This window comes from Anolis carolinensis, chromosome 3 (assembly GCF_035594765.1).
Source record: "Anolis carolinensis isolate JA03-04 chromosome 3, rAnoCar3.1.pri, whole genome shotgun sequence".
Taxonomy (NCBI): Eukaryota; Metazoa; Chordata; class Lepidosauria; order Squamata; family Dactyloidae; genus Anolis; species Anolis carolinensis.
Window position 1 is genome coordinate 91581408 of NC_085843.1, and position 13309 is coordinate 91594716.

At 38.6% G+C, this 13309-nt stretch overlaps 1 protein-coding gene and 1 non-coding gene across 5 annotated transcripts in view; both read right to left on the minus strand.

Annotated features, from left to right (window-relative positions):
* The window catches only part of il1rapl1 (interleukin 1 receptor accessory protein like 1), a 1149188-nt gene that overhangs the window by 366876 nt on the left and 769003 nt on the right, over positions 1-13309 (minus strand). The window lies entirely within an intron of this gene.
* LOC134298173 (U4atac minor spliceosomal RNA) lies at positions 10318-10442 on the minus strand. The gene has a single exon (XR_010005122.1). It is a non-coding gene; the product is annotated as a U4atac minor spliceosomal RNA (small nuclear RNA).

The following is a 13309-nucleotide window of genomic DNA, read 5'->3' on the forward strand; positions in this document are numbered from 1 at the left end:
TTATCCAATGTTCTGCTGGCCCGTTTATGTTGGATAAGTGAGACTCTACTGTACTACCAATTAACATATAGTGAGTGGTTTCTTGCTTCTCCTTATGAGACATATATTATAGCCTGTGCTAGAGCTATAGCAAAGTTAACATCTCCAAAATCTTGTGTCTTTTATATTACTACTAGAACCTATAATACTGACATGGACTATACTAGTTAGTGGGAATACATGGTAGCAGTTTACCATGGTTACTTGGGCTGTCATGCACATTCAACTCTCTAGAACAGGTATGATTGTGAGAAGAGAGGGCATGGGACTTTGAACAGAAACATCAAAATTTATCCACAGAAAATTAGGAGATGCAGATATAACTTGGGGGCTTCTATGAATTTTGCATCCTCTACTGGACATTTACATTTACACAAAATTTGCAGAATTCATTGTCCAAGGTATCTTACCTTTTTAAAAAATTGCCCTGAAATTCATATCTCTTTGTTGCTGTGTGCCTTCAACAGGAGTATAATTTATGTCATAAAGGGGAAAAGGGGTTTGGTGAGATAAAGCACTATAAAGTGATTTGGTTTATTAGTGACAAAATACCTTTGTATCAACTGATCTGTGATCTATTTTTCCAGTGAAAGACCAGGATTGAATTCTACCCTGTGGTTTTTGGGAAAAAAGTAGGATGCAAATCCAATAAATATAGAAAAAGGTTGAACATTTTCATACTATATTGCTGATTCTTTAAAAGGATCTAACAGTCTCATATGGATATTTCATGACATATATCATTGCCTTTTTAACCTATCAAATAGGAAATAATCAAGAGATGGAAAGAGAAATATATTCCACCTCATGTACACAATGTCTAGGAAAAAAAATAATTACATAATTAAGGCAACAGTGATTGCAGAAAGATGTACAATATCATATACCATAGAACTCCTTGTTGGTTCCTTCCCTCTTCAGTGATAAATCAAAAACAACAATTCATTCAAGAAAACCTTTAAAGTTTCTTGTCCTCCACTTTTCAATGCACAACAGCTCATATCAGTGAATCAATCTGCTCTCACTATCTTAATTAAAAGTAAGGTTACGCACATAAAAATGCAATGACGGAAAGGGAAATAAAGGGTATTGGGAGATGAATCCTCTCTCCTTTAGGTAGAATGAAGAAGAGTAAGGCCTATTCGTATTCCTGATTTGAATAGACCCCACTGAATTTGTTGGAGTTATCTACATGTTGAATCACCATTCAACAACTCATGCAACGGGCTACTCTATTTGAGACCAATATGATTCCAGCCTAAGAATAAAAAAACAAAAACAAAAAAAAAACCCGGTATGATCTGTCTAACATAAACATCCTACTTTCCTATTGGAACAAAATGTCTCTGTATATGGCAAGAGATGGATGTTTCTGCCCACCTCCTAGAGAAAGTGCATATGTGAGAAGTCCAACAAAGGGGCTGAGAACATAAGAGTTGCCAGATTGGAACACTAGTCATGCACCTTCTTCTCTACAAGGGTCAACCAGGACATGAAGACAATCATCTCTTTTTGCTTTACATTCCGTGACACATTCCCTTTGAATGTAGAGAGTGCATGGAGTCATCATAATTTTGACAGACTTAATATCCTCCATGAATGTGCCAGATTCTTTTTATAGCCTTCAATGTGTGATTTCTAGAATGGTAACTCTGGCCATTCCTCCATGCCAACTCTCTTGGCAGGTGTCCTCCTAAAAGAACTCCAAACTAATTATTTTCCTAGTCTCGGCTTCAAGTCACAGCCATGCCTACAAACACCAGACTTCTATTTATTGGTATGATGTGTGAGTTATATCTCAGTCATGTGGTAGGCATTTATTGGCTAAGAAATATCCCAAAGGAAATGTCACAACTGTCACACATTAATCTTACTCAGAGTTGGTGTCCTGGCAACAATTGGATTAAATTTGTCTAAATGTTTATCATTAGTCATTGACATGTTTGAGAGATAATCATTCAAACAAGAGGTCTGTGCCCGCTCTCTCTCTCTCTTTCCCCGATCTGTTGATTTGTGACACACAGAGAGAGAAAGACAGAAAGAGAGAGGAGAGATGTGTGTGCTGGTTATTCTAAAACAAATAATCTGCAATGGTTTTTAGCTTGGTTTGTTTTTATTTGTGAGGAAAAGCAATTGCTGTAGTCAATCCCTTAGAGTGCAAACCTTCCCCACTACACACCCCATTATCATTTTAGGCTGCAGATTCTTACTGCCACAAGTTCTTACTGCCACCATTCTCTTATGGTAGAGTGACTGGAATATGATATGTCTTGATTCTTATATAGAATCACCCATATTTCTAACAGTTATTCTTTTTTAAAAAAAACATCTAACAATATCAAATAAGGGTAGTGTTCTAGGTGGAGAAATGCAGCATTTTTTCTTGGCTTTCAATTCGATGAGTGTAAAGATCTAACAGATCACCTACAGGTTTTCTTATTAAGTTAGATTGGGACTCATTGATAGTAGCTGTGAATTAAAAGAGCTTAGAGACAAATAGTTTGGGACTTGCATTGTTCTATCTTAAAGGAGTCACTTTAAAAATACTGGAGTCCTTCTAATGACACCTTTACACCAACTTTCATTCTTTTTCTTTTCTCAGCCACCAAAGCAGAAGATATTTGGACTTGAGAGAAGTCCACCTCTGACATGAAATTTGGGACATACAGAGAATTTGATAGAAATTGCGTTTGATCCCTAGTTCAGACAAAGAAAAGGAAAGATGAAAGAGGTTTGAAGGGGGCAATCAAACTAATGTTGCATAGGGAATCTGAAGAGATGTTTAGTGATCATTGTATTTTCAACAAGAAAGGCTTACCTGCCCTAGACTTGCAATGAAATTATGTTCTGGATGAAATTATGTTCTTAAGATAATATTTTTTCAGCTGGAAAATACTATTTTGATTCTAGAAGTTTAGAAAGGAATAACAGCAAACTGTATCAGAAAGACATGGTGCATGCCTTTTTGATATTGGAATAACCATCTACAGGATGGTGACCACAATATTGGATTTTTTTTTTTGCTGTAGTCAAAACTAGCCCTGTGTCTTACTTACCTCTGTCTCTTATTTTCCCCAACAAACTCATAAACGAAAACCTACCATCCAATTAAATAAAACTTTCACCATTAATACTTGTTAAAGACAGATGTCTCTAGATATGCCTCTTTTGGGAAATTACCACTCCCAAAAGAAACCATTTTAGAATGACAGTGAGCGAGGTTGGAATGAAACTCAAGAGAAGTGTGTGCTTTCAGGAAGAAGAAACAGCCTCAGAAGTGAACTGTAAGGTAGTATGGAAAAACAGAGAAAAAGGAGATAGTTATCTTCTATTACTGGATTAGACCCTGGTAGTATGATCTCCTCCTGGGATCAGATGCTGGGATATAGTGCAGTGTAGATTCAGCCATAGTCTGCAAGGTAGTAGTGATCTGAATGATGGACTCAGAGAAACCAGGGTTCATATCCTTGTTAAGTCATAGAAATACACTTACTTAACTTTGGCAAGTCATACTCCAATGACAAATCCCCTCTGGGCAAATTAAGCCCAGAAAACCATGTAAAAAGTTCCCCTTAGGGTTGTGTAAGTATGAAACAACTTGTTTCTGAGGGGTAATGTCAAAAGGAAATGGCTTTCCTCCATTCTTCTCTCCTATGCTTTGCTACAGAAAAAGAGAACCAAAATCTCAAAGGTGTGTGTGTGTGTGTGTGATTAAAATGCAAAACAGGTGGGAAAATTCCCAAGTTTGCCCTAGATTCTATTTGTGAAATTCCATTTATTATTTCTGGATTTCCATTACATTTATTGTAGATTTCCATCCTACATCTCCTGACCACCATATGGCAATTAGAGAAAGCTATGTATTACTCACAAATTCAGAACATCTTGCTAGGGCCATCAGTAAGCCTTCAGTTATAACTTTCTGCCAACTACCACATCTATGGAGATTGTTGGTAAATGCTTTCCTGAAGACACAAGCAATCTAGAGTCACATCCTTGTGGTTCAAAACACTATAGCATCTATACATATCTTCAGCAGACAGTCACTTTTAAAGGCACCGTGTTTTGCAGGACCTACTATATTAGATAACTCATCACCTGTGGTCCTGCAGTCTTTTTATGTTACTCAATTCATGCATGCAGGATGCATTCTGCAATGCATGGACAAAGGAGCTACATATCTGCATACATGCTTCAGGAACCATATGTTTGCTATTCTAACAAGTCAGCTAGAGCAACCAGTGGCCAGGCATGTCAACTTGCAACATCATAGCCTCTTTGATTTGTCCCTGTTGAGGTGTATCCCCTTCAGACATCTTGGACAAACAGAAATATTTTTAGATTTATAGACTAAAAATTCTAACATCACATTGCCTTAACTAATATCAACATCCTCTAAGAAGATTAGAAGAATAATGTCAACGTCCACTAAGAATGTTGATAACAATGCTGATAATCTAGTAGGCTAGCCAGTTTCATCTTTGGCAACTGAAGAAGATGGGAATCTCAGTTTTTCTCCTGCTATGTATTTTAAAGTTCTATTGGTAATTGCTTCTATCTGTCTATCTATTTGTCATATCCTGCCTTTCCTATAGAATGGGCTACAAGGCAGTTAAAACACAAAAGAGCAGTAATTTTTTCTATCAGTTGTGTCTGAAAGGTCTTACTCACTGAATACTGTTAGAGATGAGAAACATATTTCAGAAAGAATAAATCAGTCTGCTTCCAGTTTTAAAATAGCATCAAGCATTAGATCTTGCATGATCATAGATGTTAAGCATTGCATTCTTTTTGTTTTAGGATCTCCAAACAATTGATCTTATTTTTTTTGCTTGATTTCTGAAATTGTACTCCAAGTTCAACACTGAGTTTATTATAGAAGCACTAGTGACCGCTAGATACTGTGTTTTGACTACTTTTCGGATGTCTCATTTGTACGCTTGTACATTCCAATTATTCTTCTGTTAAATAGAAAGGCATATAGGCACTATTCATCCATTAGATGGCGCTGTCATCAATTACTAAGACACAACAACAGATTGAAAATAGAAGGCAGTGCAGTCCAATCCAGTTCCAAACACCAAGAGGATATTATAGTTATTTTGTTTTTCGCTGTCCAGGCTCACCCAGCTGGTCAGAATTTGTAACACAAGGTTAGAATAGACTGAACAAATTAACCAATCAAAACAGTCAATTTTAGTAATATTCAAAAGGGAAAGAGAAATCAAATATTCTTTAAACAGTCTTAAAGTTTGAATCAAAGACAGGACATTTTTTGCACAATGTCACCTTTTCTCCCTTCCAGTTCTTTAAATTTTTTGAATCAAATGGTATTTAAAGTCCTTTCTTCTATTCCTTCTTTCTTGTTTATTACTTAATTACTTCACTTCTTTAGTGCTTTTTGTCTTAGCTAGTAATTTGTAGTGTTTAATCTCAATAGTCTTCAATAGTCCTCAGTATATTCTAGTTTTTTATATTTGTTTCTTGGAAATGTATTTTTTTTATCCCTTTTTCCTTCTCCTCCTTCTCCTTCTTCATTACAAATCAATTTCCCCAAGGATTTATCAAGTATCTTACTTGGACTGAGGGAAGGAAAGGCTTGCCCTCAGACAGTTCCCACTGCTTCAAAGCTCCTAAGGTATTCCACAGTTCTCTTGACTTTGTTTATGTAAGCCAGAAGATTTTCTGTTTGCAGGAAAACACATAAATGATGCAGATGCCAATGGCACAGAAGCCAACTACTGTCAGTCTGTCCCTATGCCGGAACCGGAAGTACCTGCATATTTATTTTGATAAATTTCTATAAAAATTGGAGCATAAACTCAAAAGGATGGCTGCATTCCAATTTCTATCTTCCTTTGGAAGATTCCCTAACCCCTAATGCCAAGAAAACTGGACCACAGCAAGTCAACTCAAATGAAGAGGTGAAAGGGTGGAGAGGCTGGCATGCAGTCCCATCTCTATTGCAATGCACGCTATCTCTGCTACAAAGCTTGCCATCTACAAGTAGCTCACAAACTCTGTAGTTTCTGCGAGGTCTACTGCAATGTAATATGAAGGAGGAAGAGAAAAGGTTGGAGAACTCTTAGTGAGCAGAGAGTACAAGGTGATCCCCTCATCCTAGCCTTAATCAAATTTAAAATGAACTAGTATCCAGGAATTATGCTTTTCCTCCTGAGGCATCTTTCACATAGGTATATAAAATACACATTGAACTGGCAGTGTGGACTCTGATAACCCAGATCAAAACAGATCTTGTGGATTATCTGTCTTGATATTTTAGGTTATATGGCTGTGTAGAAGGGCACTGAGATATGCACCGAAAGCTCTTGAAACTGATATCTTGATATTTTCATTTTTTCATTTTTCATTTTTTTAAGTGGTACCTAGATTTCCTACTTGATAGATGCAATTATCTTTCGGGTTGCTTAGGTCAATAATGAGCAGGGCTAATTTTTTTATTTTAATGGGTGTTCACTCTGACACAGGCTGGCCTTGAACTCAATGACTTCTTGGTCATAGTGATTTATTGCAGCTGGCTACTAACCCCTGGTGGCACAGTGTGTTAAAGCGCTGAGCTGCTGAACTTGCAGACCGAAAGGTGCCAGGTTCAAATCCTGGGAGCGGAATGAGTGCCCGCTGTTAGCCCCAGCTCCTGCCAACCTAGCAGTTCGAAAACATGCAAATGTGAGTAGATCAATAGGTACTGCTCTGGCTGGAAGGTAACGACGCTCCATGCAGTCATGACGGCCACATGACCTTGGAAGTGTCTATGGACAATGCCGGCTCTTCAGCTTAGAAATGGAGATGAGCACCAACCCCCAGAGTCGGTCACGACTGGACTTAACGTCAGGGGAAACCTTTACCTTTACCTACTAACCAGCCTGCACCACAGCATGGGGGGGGGGTATGTGTGCCAAGTTTGGTCCTGATCCGTCTTTGGATAGAGTAGCAGTGGTCTGTGGGAGATTAAGCATTTGAAAGTACTGCAAATCCCATCATCCATGGTCCATTCTTCCCTAAAAACGCACCAGGACGTAAAGTGCATCATGGGGATTAAGTGTGCCAAGTTTAGTCCAGGACAGTCATTTGTGATGGTCGTAGTTGTCTGTTGAAGTGTTGAAAGCTGCCACATACATACACAGATCCAAACATTCACTTTTATTATATACTAGCTTGGGGACCCGGCGGTGCCCGGGTTATTTGAGAAAGGCATTGAGTTGTTTTGGATATTATGAATGGGTCCATTGATGCAGATCTATGGCCGATGGGGTTTGCAGTAGTTTCTGGATGGGGCTGAAGGTACTGGAAATCCCATCATCTGTGGTCAATCCTCCCAAAAACCTCAGGAGTATATAAGAGGAGTCATGGGGCTCTGTGCCATCTTTGGTACAGATACATGACTGAGGGGGTTAGGAATAGTCTCTGGATGTAGGTGAAGGTACTTTAGATGCTATCATCCATGTTCCATCCTTCACCAAAGCTCTCCAGGGTTGAAAGTCATAGGGAGTTTGTGTTCCAAGCTTGGTCCTAGTCTGTCATTGGTGGGGGTTGTGTGGTCTGTAAAGCAGGTGATGGTACTGCAAATTCCTTCTTCTGTGGTCCATCCTTGTCCAAACTGCTCCAGATGCATCTTTTGTTGGGGGTTGCAGTGGTCTGTAGTAGTCAGGGCAGAAGTATACACCGCCGCATACATACATACATACAAGATTAAAAAGATAGACATTATTTTCTCTTTAGTCTGCTGTGAATAGTACTGTGTCCTAATGAGCCAAGGAAAAGATGCCTTCTTTGGAACAATATTGAGGAGGGAAGATGGTGTCCTCTTTTGGGGCCTAGGAGGGGAGAGCAGCCTGCAAAGGCCGAGACATGTCAATAGAAGCGCTGAAGGAGGGTGAGTTGAGGGAGTAGAAGTTTTCTTAAACATACCCACAACCATTGTTTAAAAGGAAGCATTAAAACATAATTATTTTCCACCATTAGTTGGATTCAGAATGCTGTGAATGTGTGAGTGAACTGTAATTCCTAGCACCCAAAGTTTTTTATTATCAGTATGCACAGTTGGCCATGTTGGGTCTATGTGGTCCAGATCCGTTGTCAGTGGGTTCATGGGTCCTAGGGGTTATGTGTGTCAAGTTTGGTCCAGGTCCGGTCTTCCTGGTGGTCCCAGTGGTATTTTTGATTACAAAAGTGTAGGCCGAAGGCTGTTAAGTGTACCAAAACTAGCATCGTTCTGAGGAGAGAGAGTAGGCCAAAACCTGTTTGTGGTAGTTTTTGCCTCAGGGGTCCCAGTGGCCTGTGAAAGTGGCGGCCAATCAGAAAGCTGGCCCATATTCCGGCCGTCCAATCAGAAAGCTGGCACATATTCCACCTGGCCAATCAGAAAGGTGATACAAACATACAAACATTCACTTTTACACACACAGATGTATACAGAGAGAGGCAGTGCTGTTCCGATAATATTGGACTTTGGAAGATACTGGCCATGGAATTTTATTAGGTGATCTTAGGGAAGTCACACTCTCTCAAACTTGGAGGAAAGCAATGATATCCCCACCCATTCTGAACAAATATTGCCAAGAAACCACCCAATACATTGGCCCTAGGATCACCATGAATCAGGAATAGTGGTTCTTTATCAAAGCAAGACAGAGCTAGCCACCAATCCCATGTTTTGTTCACAGCTCCTGGCAACTTCCGTTTTTTTGTTTTTGTTTTGGGGACTGGTCCAATTCCTGGCAGGTCATCAAAGAGGAAAAATGGACCCTGGACCCTTAAGAGTACTCTAGGAACATTTGGAGTGAAGAAGTCATATTTACTAGATAGCTGCAGGTTGTTGCATGACTTCAGATTAAATAGCAGGGTTTCCAGAATACCCATATTGTATATATGATCTCATCACATGGACCATGAGAAGTGTGGGGGACCCTCTGTCTAGTGAAGGGAACAGTACCTTTTGATCCCCAATTATCCCATTTCAAGTTCTGTCTTCCCATCACAAGTGTTTCCCTCTTCAGTTTTCCCCATTTTTTCCCAGTTGTTGCCTGCGTTCAGAGCCGGTCCAACAATGAGGCGAATTAAGCGGTCGCTTCGGGTGCCAAACATACGGGGGCACAGTTGAGACTGCTTTTTCTGTTGATTTGTTGTAAAACATGATGTTTTGGTGCTTAATTTGTAAAATCTTAATGTAATTTGATGTTTAATAGGCTTTTCCTTAATCCCTCCTTATTATCCAACATTTTCGCTTATCCAATGCTTTTATTTTTCAGTGATTGTTTTTGGGGGGGTGCCAAAATTCTGTTTGCCTACATTTGAAAAATACCTAGGGCCGGCTCTGCCTGCGTTCAAACCATTACATGGAGAATCCTCAGGGAAAATTTCAATATCAAGAACCAAGATTACTATGGACCTCATCCCATTTGTGGGGGCAGGAGCAAGGAAATTTAAAACCCTTTTGGCTTGATAAGTTTTTTCTGTGCCTTCCTTCCCTTTATCAGACAGGCGTAATTATACTTTGCCATGATCCCCTCCTGCTAGGCTTTTCTTCTCTCCATTAGACCAGTGTCATTTTAAAAAGCTAGCATGAGCACAATTTGAGACTAGCTTACTATTATAGAGAAAATGCAGTGGAAGCAACGTGGTGAGGAATTCCTCCATGTCACTGAAACAATTCAACACAGGTTAATTTGTCAGATTCCATCATGTTTTTTGGCATTAACCATGATTATTCACTGTGTTCTGAGCTCCCTCCTTTCAGTACACTTCATGTACATTTCGAAGACAAAGGCTGAAAGTAAGCAAATGTCATGTGATGGGCTCCTTGCCTCTTCATCCTTTTAATGTAGATGAAGTGTTCTATGGCAGGGAAAAAGATCAATGTGATTATCTCTTTAGACAGTTATAAATGTATGGACCACTTTCCTTAGGAATTATGGCATTTTCTTCATAAATTAGGCCCTAGCCTCTGAAGATACGCAGAATATTTCCTGTATCACAAGGAGACAATTTTTCTGAATGCCCTTTTTTACTTAAAAAACACACTTTTATACATGTAATTTGACCCAAAACTTCAGGAAAAGTGAAGTATATGAAGAGTGAAGGATAAATGAACTCCGATTCATGCTTTGGTTCAGAATGTGTCAATTAGAACAATTTTGTTTTAGAAACAAATAAATTTCTCCCTGGTTCCTTATGTAATTGCTCAGCCCTTTCACCTTTTATGAGAATAACCACAGCATCATTTCCTTTTCTTTTTTTCTTTTTTAAATTTTTATTTTAAATTAAAACTATTGCATCATGCTGGGGCCTAAGCCCCAGGGATGCGTAAGTGTTGTGTAGCATTAGCAGTACTGTTTTCACTATATCTTCATTGAACAGTAGCACAACCCCAAGATAAGGACAGCTGAAACCACAGCATCATTTCCTGTTGGTGCCTTGGCAACCTCAACCTCCCAACAATAACCTTTCTCCAGGTGAACTTGTCCCCTGTTGGAGAAAATGTACTGGAACTGTAAGCTCAATTGCAGTTTAAAAGGAAAAGTGAGAAATATGGGATTTAATTACCGCTAAGAGTTCTGACTAGTACATGACTCACATTGTTTTACATGCACACAGTTAGATGCAGATTTCATCCTGATCTTTCCACAGCTCCTTCAGTGTAATCGCTCCCACAGGAAAATTTATGAGTTGAAAGAGTAACAATTTTAGTGATAATATTATTCAGTAATATTTGGTGTATATATGAAATGTAGGGTAATATTTATAATGGAGAGAAACTGGAAACCATGCTTCAAGGATAAGAATACAGATGCAAGCAGGGTTTAAGCTCTGTTCACCTGGAAAATGAGGAGTTTCACCTCAGTCTCTAACACTTATTTTCTTTAAAATATTGATGTCCCATCTTAATTTTGTAAGATCTACAATCAAGACTTGTTTACCGCTTTAGGGAAAGCTTTACAATGTATTCTGTCTAGGGGAAAAACTTGTAAGCATGATTTCACTTCTGGTATGAAACAATTCTATCAATCTATTATTAAATAAGATACATCTTGCTCATTTAGCCACTGTGCTCCCATCATGTCATTTTATAAGCAATTAACTAGCAAAGGCAGGGAGCCATCACTAGCAACAGACAAGTAGGCAGGATATGCCACTATGGTAGCAGATGTACAAAAATTAATCAGAATTTGTGAGGATAGGAGGGACAAGAGAGTCAAGTGCTAAATAAAAAAATAAACCACTGGACAGGCAGCAACTATTTCACAATAGGGATGCTTCAAATGTCATGTGTTGCACTATGAAATACTTGTATAGCCAGAGTAAAGCAATTCCTTGTGTGCACTATCCTTGATATCTTCAATAGGATGGGAGAACATAGTATTATTATCTACTAAGATTTGAATCCAGGATTTTGTGTGCTTATCAAATATGTGGACGCTCAAGTCCCATTATATATAATAGCATAATAACATGGCATGCCTATATAAAATGGCCAGAGTGTCAGAGAGAGCCTGGAGATCTGTGAAATGGACTACAGCAGGGGATGCCCACACATCAGCATAGTGCAGGGTAAAATCAAGGTTTGCTTCTGGGATTAAAAAAAATGAGCTGTGGTTGGTTGAATCCATGGAAGTGGAACCCGTGATTAGAGAGGGTGGATTGTGTAACCCTTCTATCCGAGTATTGTTCCAGTATGATCCTCTGAAGATGTTAGCCACAGAAGTAGGGAAAATTTCAGGAGAAAATGCTAGAACACAGCCATACAGCCCAGAAACCACACAATACCCCAGTATCCCAGTATTGCACTCCAGCTAAGGACTGTAGAATTAATGCAGCTTGACATTACTTTAACAGTTGCTATATTTCTTAGAGGCAGGGTAGATTTACACTGCCATATAATCCTGTATTTTCCTATATGAACTGTTTTAGAGTCTTTCAAATGGAAGAAAAAAATCTGTTGCTCAGTACTCACATAAGCCTATCTATGTGAGGCCACATGAGAGAGCCTTCTCACTAGCAAGGTTCTGACATTCTTTCATTGGCTTTTCCTTGGTGGTGGCAGACACATATTTTAATGAGCGTGCTATATTTTTATCTTTACTTTTCTCTGAATGCATTTCAACATTTTTAATTGGATTGTTTCTTTTGATTTTTTTTACCATTCATATCATATATTGCTTTAGCTATACTTCGTTTAAATTCAAGTTTTCAATGGGTCCCATATTAAAAACAAGGCATGATATTAATAAAATTTCTAAAAAAATATCTTTCTTTTAGGTTCCAGAACTTGTCATCACAGCTCTGTGATTCAAAAATTATAGGCTCCCTCCCCTGGATTACATCTTTTTAAGAGGAAGAAAAGATAGCCCGCTATGACCTTCTTATTCAATCACCCAATATGGTTATGTATCCAGAAAAAAAACCAGTCAAATAACTGGTTCCCATAATGACATCAGCTGAATATCCAGAGCTATTAATACTCTTTTCTCAAACCCAAGACTTTGGCCAGGTTCTGCCTCAAGGCAATCCCCAATGACAATTCTATTCAGAGAAATATGACAGGAGCTTTCCTTCTCTCAGCATGGTAAATATAGCACAGTTAAATGTTTCTACCATATATTCTGGGAACAGACAGATGTGTATAAATGAATTGAATTATAATTATTTATCGTATACAGTAATGCTGACTCTTCTCTATTCATTATCTTCCCTTCAGTGTAGATAAATAAGCATGAAAAACAAGCAGTTTACAAACTTCAGGCCATGCTCCAGAGTGTAAAACACTGAGGTAGGAGAATATACCAATGACTGATGTTACACTTCTTTTCAAATGGTCTGACCTATGATATCCATCAACCACACTTCATCATCCTAGTTCCAATAAAGCTGATTTATGTCTTCATTACAAAATAACTGAGCTATTGCCTTCATTCCCCACAATTCTAGTCATTATGGGGAAGATGTGAGTAGGCCCTGTGTGCCAGGAGCAGTGGATAGCCATTACTTCAAATACCTGGTACACAGGGCTTCTTTCTGTCCCATTGACCCCCCACTATTGCCTCAAAAACGCAGGTGTCTATAATCTACAGAGAAATGTAAAAAAAAGGAAAGTATGGTATATAGTATGTAAGTACTGTAGGTGATGTAATATTATCTTCTATATAAACAACTTTTAGTGGCACTTGTTATACAAGCTGCAAACGAAGAGAATTGTGGTGTGGTATTTAACATCAATATAAACTGGGTTTGGCTAGAAACAGTGGTAGATCAT